Here is a 12,846-nt window from a genome sequence, read left to right on the forward strand (position 1 = left end):
AGTTTTATAAACATGCAATACATAAGCAAACTACATCTGCTCACTCATCTGTGTATGGACTCCCTTGATGTCTCATCGGGCTGAATTACAGACCACTTTCAGGAATAGCTGTTAATATAAAGTGGAGCAAGATGTTAAGCCATTTCAGCTTTTGTGCATATCGGCTGCCCTTCTGGCTGATAACGGGGGACAATGCACAGCATCACACTGGTAGCTAGGTGGCTTCCATCCTTTTAAATACCATCAATATCAATGTCACCACCTTTGTTATCTGACTTCACAGTTTCAACTTTCTGCACACTGGCAGTCTTCAGTTACAACACCTCAATCTTCTGGTCTTCACCTTCTTCACCAGCGGAAGACAGAGGATTTGTTCAACCCACTAACGATGTCCTCCCCGCCTATGCCATAAATCTCCCTCACGATGTGTGTGACCCTGAAGAGGAGCTGAGCTGGGTGCATCGTTTCCCTACAATGCACACACCGTGAAGAAGGCACCCACCCCTGAGGCTTGTATGAAAGAATGAGGAAGTGGCCGCTGTATTTCCTGGTTTGTTCTCTAGTCTCATTGAAGAGAACTTCAGTCATAACAAGAGGGCTGTGGCTCTTACATCTAATCTTTCTGCTTCAACCACAATTTCTTTGTCAGATGAGTCAATAATGCCTTCTTCTTTCTTTCCCCTAACAACATCAAACAGGATATTCACACTCTCTTGTCTAGTTCTTTCCAAATCACCACTGAGTGTCAGGACTTCGGCATGGGCACAGATTTCATCCATTTGACCATCCACGGTTGTATCCTCCACCCTTCAACAATCTCTGCTTTTCCCAGAGCATTTGGGGAGGATGGATTTTGTTGGGTGGGACTGGCCTCTCACTGCTGGAGGTGGAGCCATTTTCCTTGTCTTTGCCCTCCCTAGTTTTCTTTTCTTTTCTGTACCACTGTCACTGCTCGCAGGTGGGGTTTTGATTATGCATGAGCCTAGACCACAGGCTTTACAAGAACCACCATTGTTTGCTTCTTGAGATTCATGTGCAGATCTGTTTCAGAATTTTCACACTTGGGATGGAGAACAAATATTTTAAGGAATCCATTCAACATGTCTTGTTGCTTATTCCCCTTGTGAGACCTAGTCACGAACAATATAACGGCCATTCTTTACATCAGATTGAGTCTGCGCTACATGCTCACCACCGTGTTATTTGGTGAAATACATGAGAGGCTGCTTAAGCATCTCTGTGATGTCAACCGCATTGGCTGTAACTGTCACAGTTCCATTTCTTTCATCCTCAACCTTGGCAATCAGAGTGGGCCTCTTGTAGCGGTAGAACTGGGCTGAAATGCTGTGCTTGACGTTGACAGACATTTTGGCTTATTAGTGACTTTCTCAGGAAGATGAAGAGGTCTTTGATTGCAGCTTTTTGGTTTCTCCTTTTTGGAGAAGGGATGGCATAAACAATTGTAAGAGTTCTCAGTCTCACATGAAAAGGAGTTTGCCACTGAGGCTGAAAGCTTCTTGCTTGTGTGCTCTGTTTCCCTAATGCAGCTAACAGTGGTTGCAGAACACCTTGTTTTAGTCAAATGAAGACACACACTCAATGCAATTCACACAGAGCCAGGAGGAGAGGCTCTGGAAACCGGGTCTGAGCAGTGGGAGGGGCTCTCTCAGGGAGCTCCCCATCCACACAGTGGTGCTGAGCCTGAAATGATCCCTTTCTGCCGGGTCTTGTGCTTTTACTGCTTTGCTTTTTTGTTTTGTTTTGTTCTTTATTCTTAGATTTTCCTTGCCTCTCTGCACATCCTAAAATCTCCTGTAAAATTTTGGGTAGAAATGTTGAGAGTGGGCATTTTTTTTTCCTTGTTTGCTATTTTAAGTGAAAACATTTGATATGTTTACTTTTGTAGTTGTAGACTACTTTGGATATGCTTTATCATACTGAAAAAGTTCTGCTTCTAGTTAGAAGAGTGATAAATTTTTTTTCAATGCTACTGAAATAATTATGTGGCTTATTTAAGATGGTGATCTACATTGTTAGACATTCGAGTGCAGAACCAAATGTGATGGTTAAGCTGAGCTGAATTGAGTGGATGAAGATACTTCCGAGAAGGTGATGGGGGATGCCAGTCTCATTAGTGGAGTTCACTGATTTCCACAGCTGAATGAGCTGATAAGCAGTGGTGTCTGGTTGGAAGTGGGTCACTGGATTGGCCTTCAGAGGTTGTGCTTCTTCCGGGGCAGTTTTCCTCCTCTGCTTCACGCCGCCCTGTAGTGACAGCCTTGGTCCATTGTGCTCCCTCACCATGTACACCTTCCTTGGAGCAAGCTTACCATGGACTGAATCATCTGAAATCATGAGCTACGTGAACCATTTTCTCTTGTGAGCTGTGTATGGCAGGGATTTTGTCCCAGCAATAGGCAAGCTGATAATCACATCATTCTTGCATGACTATGTTAAACTTTACTCAGATAAGCTACATTATTTTATATATTCCTGCATAATAATTGATAATATTTTGTTCCACATTTTTAACCTCAAAATACACAAGAGTATTCTGAAATTTTCTTTTGTCAAATATGGCTCTGAAGAGAAATTGTCCCTTCTTTTATCTAAGTTTATTCATTAAAAAAAGTTAAAGTTAATACTGTGGTCTGATCATCTCCTGAATTCAACTTTTCAGAAAGGATCCCCACTGAGGCTGACATTTAGGTGTGGGACCATTTGCCCAACACCTGAGGCATAAAGTACTTTTCCCTCACGATGGCTTAGTGCTTCAGAAGGAACTGGAGAGAACCAGGGTAAGCTGTACTTTGAGCTCTCACCTTCTGCCAGGCGAGGGTGATGTCTGGACACTGAAGGCTGGCACCTCGATCTGGGACTTGGTGGCCTCTAGAACTGTGGAAAATTAAGTTCTTTCACTCATAAATTACCCAGTGGCTGGAATTTTGTCACTACAGAATTAAGACAGCTAAGAATTACTTCTTTTTTAAATGTTGGCTAGATTTCACCACTGAAGCCGTTTGAACTTGGAGCTTTCCTTAGGGTAAGAACATTAATAAAAATTTATATTTTAAAAAATAATAATTGAAAAATTTAATTTGTTGTACCAATTTTAATAAAATGAGCTTTATTCAGTGACTTTTCCATTTAATTGAAGTTATTAAATTTAACAGCATACTTTTTCACAATCTTTGTAATGCTTGTACAATTTTTAAAATAAAGCTAACTTTCATTTCTGATAATGGTGACTGCTGCTTTCTCACTGTTTTTCTTGGTTATTCGCACTAGAGATTTTTTATCTTTCTAAAATTGTAGCTTTCTGTATTTTCTGTACTGTATTTTTCTGAAGTACTTCAACTCTATTATGGCTTCATTGCATTGAAATTGTTTTTGTTTTTGTAGTTTCTTAAAACAGAAGCACAAATTCAATTCTTTTAAACTTTTATTCTTCTCTAAGAATTAAAATTATGATTTAATCTGATTAACACTTCCCCTGCATCATGTATATTTTTTTATATTACATTTAACTTTTTAAATTTAAAAATTTTAGTATTTTATTAGCATGTGTTTACAATACATAATGGTTACACCTTATGGGGAGTTGTTACATGTACCTGCCACATCTTAAGTATTTTTTTAAACTCTTTTTGCATTTTAATTATTCTTTAGCTTGAAATAGTACTTCTATTTCTCTTTGATTTCTTAAATTATTTGTAAAATGTTTATTTTCAAACATTTAGTTATTGTCTACTTAGAAAACATTTTCTTTTTCTTTTTTTTTTTAGTTCTAATTTAATTCAGTTGAGGGTCAGAGAGTATAACGGTATTATTATAAGTCTTTGTAATTTATTGTAATGTCTTCTACTGCCCTGATCATGGTATGTCTTGATAAAGCTTCCAAATGCACTTGTTAAGAATGGACAATTCCAGCAACCACGAGGCTGAGAAAATAGAATTGCCACAAGTTTGAGGCCAGCCTGGACTACATAATGAATTGAAGTCTGGCCTGAACTACATGGGGATACCTTGTCTCAAAAAAAAAAAAAAGTACACTCTGCACTTGTTGGCTGTATTAGTCACTGTCATGTCAGGGGCCAAAATACCAATACCTACTTCTGAAAGGGGAAGAGTTTTATTTGGTTCACATGTGCAGGGGGTGCAGTCCATGGTCAGCTGGCCCGAAGGCAGAAATGTCACAGTGGAAATGTCTGGCAGAGGAGAGCACATCTGTTCAGCTCATGGCACACAGGAAGCAGAGGAAGAAGAGAGGCGCTAGGGTCAAGAGTACATCCTTATGGATCACACCCGAGTGACCTACCCTTCTGACCAGGCCCCATCTCTGAACATGAGGCTTCAGAGAATGGTGTAGATCTAAATCACAGCAGTGTGGTGTCCGTGAATGTATGTGATAATAAGATCAGGTGCTAATGTACAAATCTTCTTTAGCTTTATTGAATTTTTTCTGATTGTTCAATAACTTACTACAAGGGGAATGTGAAATTTGAAATTTTTCTTATGGACCTGTCTGTTTCTTTAATTCTGTCAGCTACTGCTTCAACTGGTACGTTCTGTTACTAGCTGGAAACACACTTAAATTTTCCTTATGAACTGATCTACTTATTTTGAAATATCTTTTTCCTTTGCCAGTGTTCTTTTCTTGACGTCTCACTGTCTCATAGTAGCATAGCAGTATCTTCTTTTTCATGATTATTAATTATATGGTATATGATTTTGTACCCATTTACCAGCCATCTATTTAAATGTTTATATTTATACATAACTTTTTAAAATGAGCATTTAGCTTGATTTTTAAAAAATCCAGTCAAGATGATTCCATTTACTGGAGTGCTTAATATATTTGTATATCACAGGTTTATTAATAGAGTTAGATTTTAGACTAATATTTCCCTTCTAATTCCATTTGTCCCTGGTTGCTTTGTTCCTGCTTTCTTGCTATGATTTGAATTAATTTCCATTATTAGCTTTTTAATTATAGTTCTTGCTTTTATTTTTACTTGTAGGGAGAGCAATGTGCACCCCACAATTTAGCTATTCTATATTATACCCAAATTTGAGTATTCACCTCATGACAGATTGACTCCATTTACTTTCGCGTACATTGTGCTCTTGTTTTTTATATAATGTACTTCTATGTGTGTCATAAATAGCAAAATGCATTATTACTTTTGTTTTACATGCATTTTAATGAGTATTTTATTTTCCCAGTTTGGCTGAGACTTCTGATGATCTTTATTCTTTCCTAAATATACTAATTTCTGTCTGGTGTAATTTCTCTACAGCTTGACAAAATGCTGCTTGCAATTTCTAATTGGTAGTGAACTCTATCAACATTTTAACAAAAAGTCAAATTTCACTTCCATTTCTGGTCATTTTCACTGGCTCTAGAATTCTGAGGAGACAGCCCCTGGCCAGACTACGTCATGTTATCACACTGTCTTCTCTTTTGTCACGAGAAGCCAGACATTTTCTCACCAGTGTTCTTTTATTTTTGCTTTAAAGATGTTTCTTTTTATCTTATTTTTCAGGTATTTGAACATACAGACTGATATAGTTTATTTATTTTCATTCTTGTGCCTTGTTGAGATACATGCATATATATGTAATATGTTTAACCCAATTTGGTAAAAACACTTGCATTAATTCTTTTGCCCCTGTATTGTTCTTTTCTCTTTTGGAAATCTAAATATAGAGACAGTTAGATATGTCATATACACCTTGATATTGGTCCAATGGTCATATATGTACAATTTCATATTTTCCTACTGTCTTAGTTTCTTTGCTTCATGATGAATAATTTTTGTTGATCTTTCTTCAGTTGCATAGATTTTTTTCTTCTTTACCTAAATATATCTATATTATATATCATATATAATATATTATAATCATATATAATATGTTATATTATACTGTGTTATAATGTTATAATATAATACGTTATATATGATATTAGTTTTGTTTACAAGAGCATCGGGGACTGAATCTTTTCATTGAGCTACATCTTCAATCATTTAACAATTGTTATCTATTTTGTATTTTGAGATAGGGTCTCACTGGGTCATAAAACTGCACAGGCCGAGCTCAGGCTTGCAGTCACCTTGCCCCAGTTTCCCAGAGACCTGGGATTAGAGGTGTGCATCACCACAGCCAGCTTTCATTTGTTCATTCTTAAATATTTCTGTTTGTCTTCTGAAATTCCACTTGTCTTTGCCATTCTATGCATGTTTTCTTTCACTTTTATAATACTAGTCTCAGTGCACTGTGTCTTAATTTTAAATTCTTGCTCATATGTGGGTCCATTTCCATTGGACCTTCCCTGAGTCTTGTCACGTTTTCCGTTTTCTTTTTGTCTGCTTCGCTTTACGTGTTGCATTTCTATCACAGAGCCGCAGGCCTAATGGCTAGGGTGAGATACTCAAGGAAAGGTCACACTGCGCTCTGTAGGGCCAAGGTTTTGAATGCTTTTGTTTCACCATTGGGTTCTTCTCTGACAGAGCTCTGGAAACCGTGCATTCCATCGGCAAAGGACAGCAGGGCCTGGGCCATGCTCTTCCTCCACGGCTACCTCTTTCCTCAAAATTCAGAAAGTTGTGGGACAAATTTTGAGCACATTGCTACTTTTGCCCTTGTACCTTTTCCACATTTTAGTCCTCTCTGCTACTCTTGTCTCGCCATTCCTGCGGCCTTTATTTCTGCCTAGACCACTTATTTCCACCCATTTCCAGACAGTGTCTGTGCCCGTGGGATGGGAGCTGTCTCAGCTCGACGCTCCTCCATGCAAGGTTCATGCAGCCCCTCAAGTGTCCATGCATCCGACTATCGTTTTGTAATCTTAGAGAATTCTGTGTAGAGGTATGTTTTTTTTTATGAGTGTAGCTTTTCATATCTCTTGCTCTGAAGTCGAATTTTTCAGTTGTATTAGGTTCATGCAGCCCCTCAAGTGTCCATGCATCCGACTATCGTTTTGTAATCTTAGAGAATTCTCTGTAGAGGTATGTTTTTTTTATGAGTGTAGCTTTTCATATCTCTTGCTCTGAAGTCGAATTTTTCAGTTGTAGTCTACTCTGTTCTATTTGTGAACACATGGAATTTTCCCTACTGTTTGTTTTTACTGCTGGATAATTTTTACCCTATGAGCCTTTAAGTATATGCCCCCACTCCCATGTCTAAACTCCTGCCTTTTGTTTTTCAGCACTGGCTTAGGATCCTCTTTAACATCATTCATAAACACCTCACAGAGTCAAGGTTAGGTTTTCGCATACCTTGCACATTGCCAGCATTCAGGCTTTTTTATTATTCCCCTTTCACTTTCTCTTTTAGTCTACTTTGGGGAATTTCCCTACCCTCCAGTGAACCTCTGGTTAGAAAAGCTTGTTTTCTAGATTTAGTTCAGCAATTCTAGGTGCTCTGTAGTTGAATTGTGTTTACTGTGCCGTAAGGACAAAAAAAGAAATCCTTTCCTGTTATACGTATTGCTTTTAAACTTTAAATGGCATAATCTGGGAATATTATTTTCTTCCCTTGAAAACCTCTAATACTTCAATTTCTGTCTAATGACATGTTCCATGTTCTGTGCTGTGCCGCTGATAGCTTATACACCACCCTCCCTAGAAGTAAGCTGCAACCTCGTGGTCCTCCTGCCTTTGCCTCCCAAGTAGCTGGAAGTACTACTATGCATGCACTACTGTGCTTTCTTCACAGTGAAAACTTCCAAAACCTTTTCTTTTACTTTTGAAATGTACAGTATATTATTGTTATTTAAACTGTGCAATCGCAACCGAAGAGTGAGAGGAGATGAGGTGTAAGCCGTAGTCAAGGACAAAGTCATGTTGGGCTTTGTGGGTCTGCTATGGACTTTTGATTTTATTCTCTTTAAAATGGGCATTCACTGGAAGAATTTTTGTTGAGGAAGGTTGCGACTGAGTTTGTGTTTCCAGAAATACTATCTACATAATATGAAGAGCAGACTAGAGTGAAACTGAACCAAGAAGATGTTTGGGAGACAAAGGGAATAGTACAGGCAAGAAACCACAATGCTTTGTCTGTGTGCTCTCCTGGAGAGGCCAGATTTTCACAAAACTTTCTGATTATTTGGATGTGGAATATAAAGGGAAGAGATAACATGATTCCATAAGTTTTATTTTGAACCATTAGAAGAATAGAAGTTGCTATTACATTGAGGGGAGGAAGTAGTACCAGGTAAGTGTGACTTCCAAGACTTCTCTAGCGATGTAACAGTTCTCACAGGATGTGAGTAAAAGCTCTTTCAAAAGACTGAATTGGTTCAGTGCCTCCTTATGTTGGTTCGTGAGCATTTTTCACACTTGTTAATGAAAGCTCAGGTTGGCAGCAGAGATAAAAATGATTGGTGGAGCTATTAGGGTAATAGTCACTGAGGCTAATGGCTATCTTGCTTGACAGGCAGAAACAATGACTACTACTCAGATGGCTTTGGGGGCCGGAAGTGGCTTAAAGAAATGTCACACTTACCACAGCCTTAGAAAACCCCTGACCTCACTGTCAGCACGAGTGCCCTAGGAGATTTTCCAACGGGTCGAGTTTTACATTGCTACTTAATGCTTAAATGCTGAAAATCAACTTGATCTTAATTTCTTCTTTTTAATTTGTAGGATAGCTCTTTATTCAGTACCTTGGAGTACAAAGAATCAATCTAAGACCACTTAGTTATGTAATACTTTTCATACTGACAGAAAAGTGATTATTAGACAGAAGACCCATCTGCCTTCTTCACATTTTGATTTTGGTTGATTATACACCTTGTCGTGACTATTTTAACATCGCCCTTTTATACCATTCAAATGTTTCAGTTTTCTGCACTCTCATCTCCGTTCATTTTCATGCCTTCAGTCACAGTATCACGGCCTCGACACTTTTATCGCCCAGCGTTTGCCTGGTACTTCAGGGATATTTGGTTCAAAAAGGTAAGTCGTGCAGATCATCCATGCGTTTGATGCAGTCCCCAAGAGTGATATCAGGAGTACAGTGTGAAGGGTAAAACTAGTTTATATAGCAAGTCTTCAATGAATGGAAAGGAAAACTGGTCATCCTGCTCGTGAAAGAAATGAGGAAGATGAATTGGAGTGAGAGTGAAGGTTTAGAAAAAGACAAGGTATTTTACAGGCTGCTCAGGAGGAATGGTTTGTAAAGAAAAGGGTGCAGCCCTGGTTCCTGGGGATACTATCGTGGGCCAGCAAAGAGGTGTCAAAGACCTGGGGGAAATAGTTCGACAAATTCATATTTTAGGATTGAGTTTAAAGTTTAAAATTTAAAAATGTCGGACAGATTTTTGCTTTTGGAACCTGGAAAGTTTCCATTGGGACCTTATTTTCTTAGAATAAGAGATGAATTTGGTTGGAAATATTTGAAACGATAGCATCAGCTTACTACAGCAGCCAATACTGTAGGACATGAATGCACACATACATACTACATGCTGTCTTTACTGAAAAGGTTTGTATTTTACTATATTATTGCATAAATTACTACTTAGCTGTGTTCTTTTATTTTTCTCATTGAGTTTATTGGTACATTTTAGTTATACAGTACAGTTACATTCTTTATTGGGATCTTGTACCTTTACATGACAGGTCTTGGTTCTCATTTTTTCCCCTTATCCCTGCCCTTCCTTCACCCCCTCCTCCTTTCCCTATTTACAAATACTGTATTTCCATTTTTTAATTTTCTAATTTTTTTCCCTTTTCCCTTATTACCTTTCCCCTACCCTTCCCATTTCTCTTACACCTTTATAGCTGTGTTCTTTTTAAAATGCAGTTTGCCGCATATAAATATAAAAACAATGTTTCGTTTAGCCCATATTACCAGACCTTGCCATTACTCTGTTTGATGATGTTAGAAAACCATAAAGTTTGTCCTGGAATAATGCCTTATTTATGGTTCTAGGTGTTTCAAGAATAAGTTTGATGGAAACCAGAAGGAAAATTTAACTGAGCACCGTGTTTGTAAGTTTTCCATGACCAAAACAAAATGTTTGAGGTAATCAGCTTGCAAAGAGAAAAGGTTTATTGAGGCTCATGGTTTTGGGCATTTCCACCCATGACTGATTGCTCCTACTGCCTTGGGCCTATGACTGTGCAGGAGAAGGAGATCCATTCGCTTCAGGAAAGCCGGGATCAGAGGATCCAGAAGAGGCCTGAGTCCCAGGGTTGTTGTTGAGAGCACCCCCCACCCCCAATCCTAAAAGCTCCTGCTAGGCCTCACCTCTTAAAGTGTGCCGTCATGTTCCAACAATGCCAAGCATTTGCCCTACACACCTTCAGGAGACATTATTCATCTGAACATATACTACTACACTCATGATTACAGGAAAAGCAAAATACGCAGACTTTCCAAATCTCATTATTAGCGCAGCAAACTGGACGCTAAAGCAGAGTGAAAAATACAACTATGTAAGAGAAGTGATTATGTATCACCACGGTAAGGAAGAATTTTAGATTAGGGTTTCTCAATAGCTTTTTAAAATGTCAGCACCCCGTAGAGCACACAATGTTTTCTGTTTCCTATGGGGTAAAAATCCTATACATATCACCAGGACAAAATGAATCTGCACTGCTATAGAAATAAATTCATCTGCATAATTGTCAGTTTTCTGCACTTTAATGCCAACCCTCACAGCGTTGTAAAATACTATAATCAAAAGTACATCCAACTTGCCATTAGATAATCTTTGTTAGATAAGCCTCTTAGACAATACTGGGGATGACACTGAGAGTGCTTCAATCCTCCTCTTATCTGTTTGCAAGTTTGGGACTCGTTTTTGTGCTTAATATCTCTCCTTTGTAATAACAAATAAGTCCCCTCTGCCCCTGGCTGCAGACCATCAATGATGTTTTATGTCATTTTACACGAGATTTGTCCTCTTGGTCTGGATAAAGGATCATACAGAACATATTCTTTTGTTTCTGATGCTTTCACTTACTATAGTATTATTTGGATAAATATATTTCAGTTTCCATAAGTAGTTATGTTTTTTGTTTTTCTGTTATATGCCTTTATATGGGTAAACCAAAGTTTTCTTTTTTCACTTGACTTTTTATCTTTAGCTCTTCACAGCTTTCCAGTTTTTGACTATTTTCAATAAAACTAGAAAAGATTTTTACATATAAAACAGGTTTTATGGGAATATATTTTCATTTCAATTGTGTAAAAACAATGAAATCAATGAGTTGGATGGATGTGTGTATTTACCTTAATAAGGAACTGCCTAGAAGTTTTTCAGAGTGATTGTGTCATTGTAAATTCCTTGCTGCAAATTATTAGAATGTTAAATATTCAATCAATATTGTCAGTCTTCTTTATTTTAATGAGTGTTCTGTGATAGTTTATTGTAGTGTTGGTATTCATTAAGTTCTTCACTAACAACATTGTTTGTGTTTGTCTTCATTTGTAAGGTAAATAAGTTTATTGCTTATTTTGGAGGGCAGTGGTTTTTCTCCTAAATATTAAGTTGTAAATATTCTTTATTTATTAGGTGTCCAAGTCATTTTCCAAATATAATTACTGAGGTCGCTTTCTTTCAGTCTAGATATTGCCTTTCCATTACCTTAAGTTTCTGTTGAAGAGTATCAGTTGTAAACTTAAGGGGCTCAGGAGGTGGCTCCCCGAATGTGTGGCTGTGGTACAGTGGTTGTACTGAGCTCAAGGCACTGACGAAACAACGAACGTAGACAGAGGCACTCTCTGAACTCTTCCCATCTGTCTGAAGTCAGAGTTTCCAAAAATGAGGAATTCACCTGTCCAAGATCCACTGTCCCCAGAGTTTCAGCATCAGAGAAGGTGAGGAGAAAAGACTGCAAGTCCACACTACCTGGACAGGCTTTGTAATACACAGTAGTGTTTCTCATCTATCCTTTAAAGTCCCCTTTAGTTTGTAAAACCATTCTCTCTCCAGTGGCTGACTTTCCCCTCCTTTCCCCCATTAAGATAGTGCATATGCCCTCAAATCTCACTTGCTTTTTCATTTTTCCCCCATGGTACTCCAGGCACACGTTAAGAAATTAATAAGTGTCTGTGCCTTTTCTCCTATTAGTCTGCTGCTTGTGTGTTTATTTCACAGATCTATCTATCAAACTTAGGAGTGTAGAGGCCAAGTCCTGCTGCAGAATTTTCATGAAGTGCAGCACACCAGTGTAGTTTTGAATGGATGTTTTTTTCTTTGCTATCTGTATCAGTCAGTGCTTGCTAGAGAAACAGATTCAATACAAGATCTACAAATATATAAGAATTTATAAAATCGGCTTACAGGGGCCATCCAAAATCAGATGTGGAAGAATTCAAAGGTTCTGTCAGTAAACTCAGAATCTGAAAGGTCCGGTGGAAGGCCTGGAGCTCACTGCAGAGTCACATGCCTGTCCGTATCAGGAGGCCGATGGTCTGCCCTGCAAGTCAGGGGGTGATACCCAAGGTGAGGGAGAAGACTGGCCCTCCTCCAAAGAAACCGAAGCAGTCCTTCTTTCCTCATTTCCCCTTTATACCCTCTGGCTATAATCCTTCCTAGAGTGGAATCCTTCCATACCCAGAACTGTTCTGAACCAATTGAGCTGGGTGTTTCTTTCTGAAGTTGACACAGTCAGCTGTCGCACTATGCTTACTCCAGTGTCACAGTGGTTACATTTTACATTTACTTAATAGATATGTTATGCCCTTAGGTTTTGTGTTTAGGTCTATTATATACTTCAAGCTAACTTTTTGTATGTTGTAAGAGAAAGGTTTTCCATATTGATAATCATTTTCCCATATTGATATCAATTTGTTCTATCACCATTTGTTGGAAATTTTCCTATTAAATTC

The 12,846-nt window shown here is 38.2% G+C and overlaps 1 pseudogene; it reads right to left on the bottom strand.

The window, feature by feature from the left end:
* Positions 1-348: 348 nt before the first annotated feature.
* LOC104863387 lies at positions 349-1,367 on the bottom strand (annotated as a pseudogene).
* Positions 1,368-12,846: the final 11,479 nt, after the last annotated feature.

Source organism: Fukomys damarensis, unplaced genomic scaffold (assembly GCF_012274545.1).
Source record: "Fukomys damarensis isolate Sample0158 unplaced genomic scaffold, DMR_v1.0_HiC HiC_scaffold_14, whole genome shotgun sequence".
NCBI classification, from domain to species: domain Eukaryota; kingdom Metazoa; phylum Chordata; class Mammalia; order Rodentia; family Bathyergidae; genus Fukomys; species Fukomys damarensis.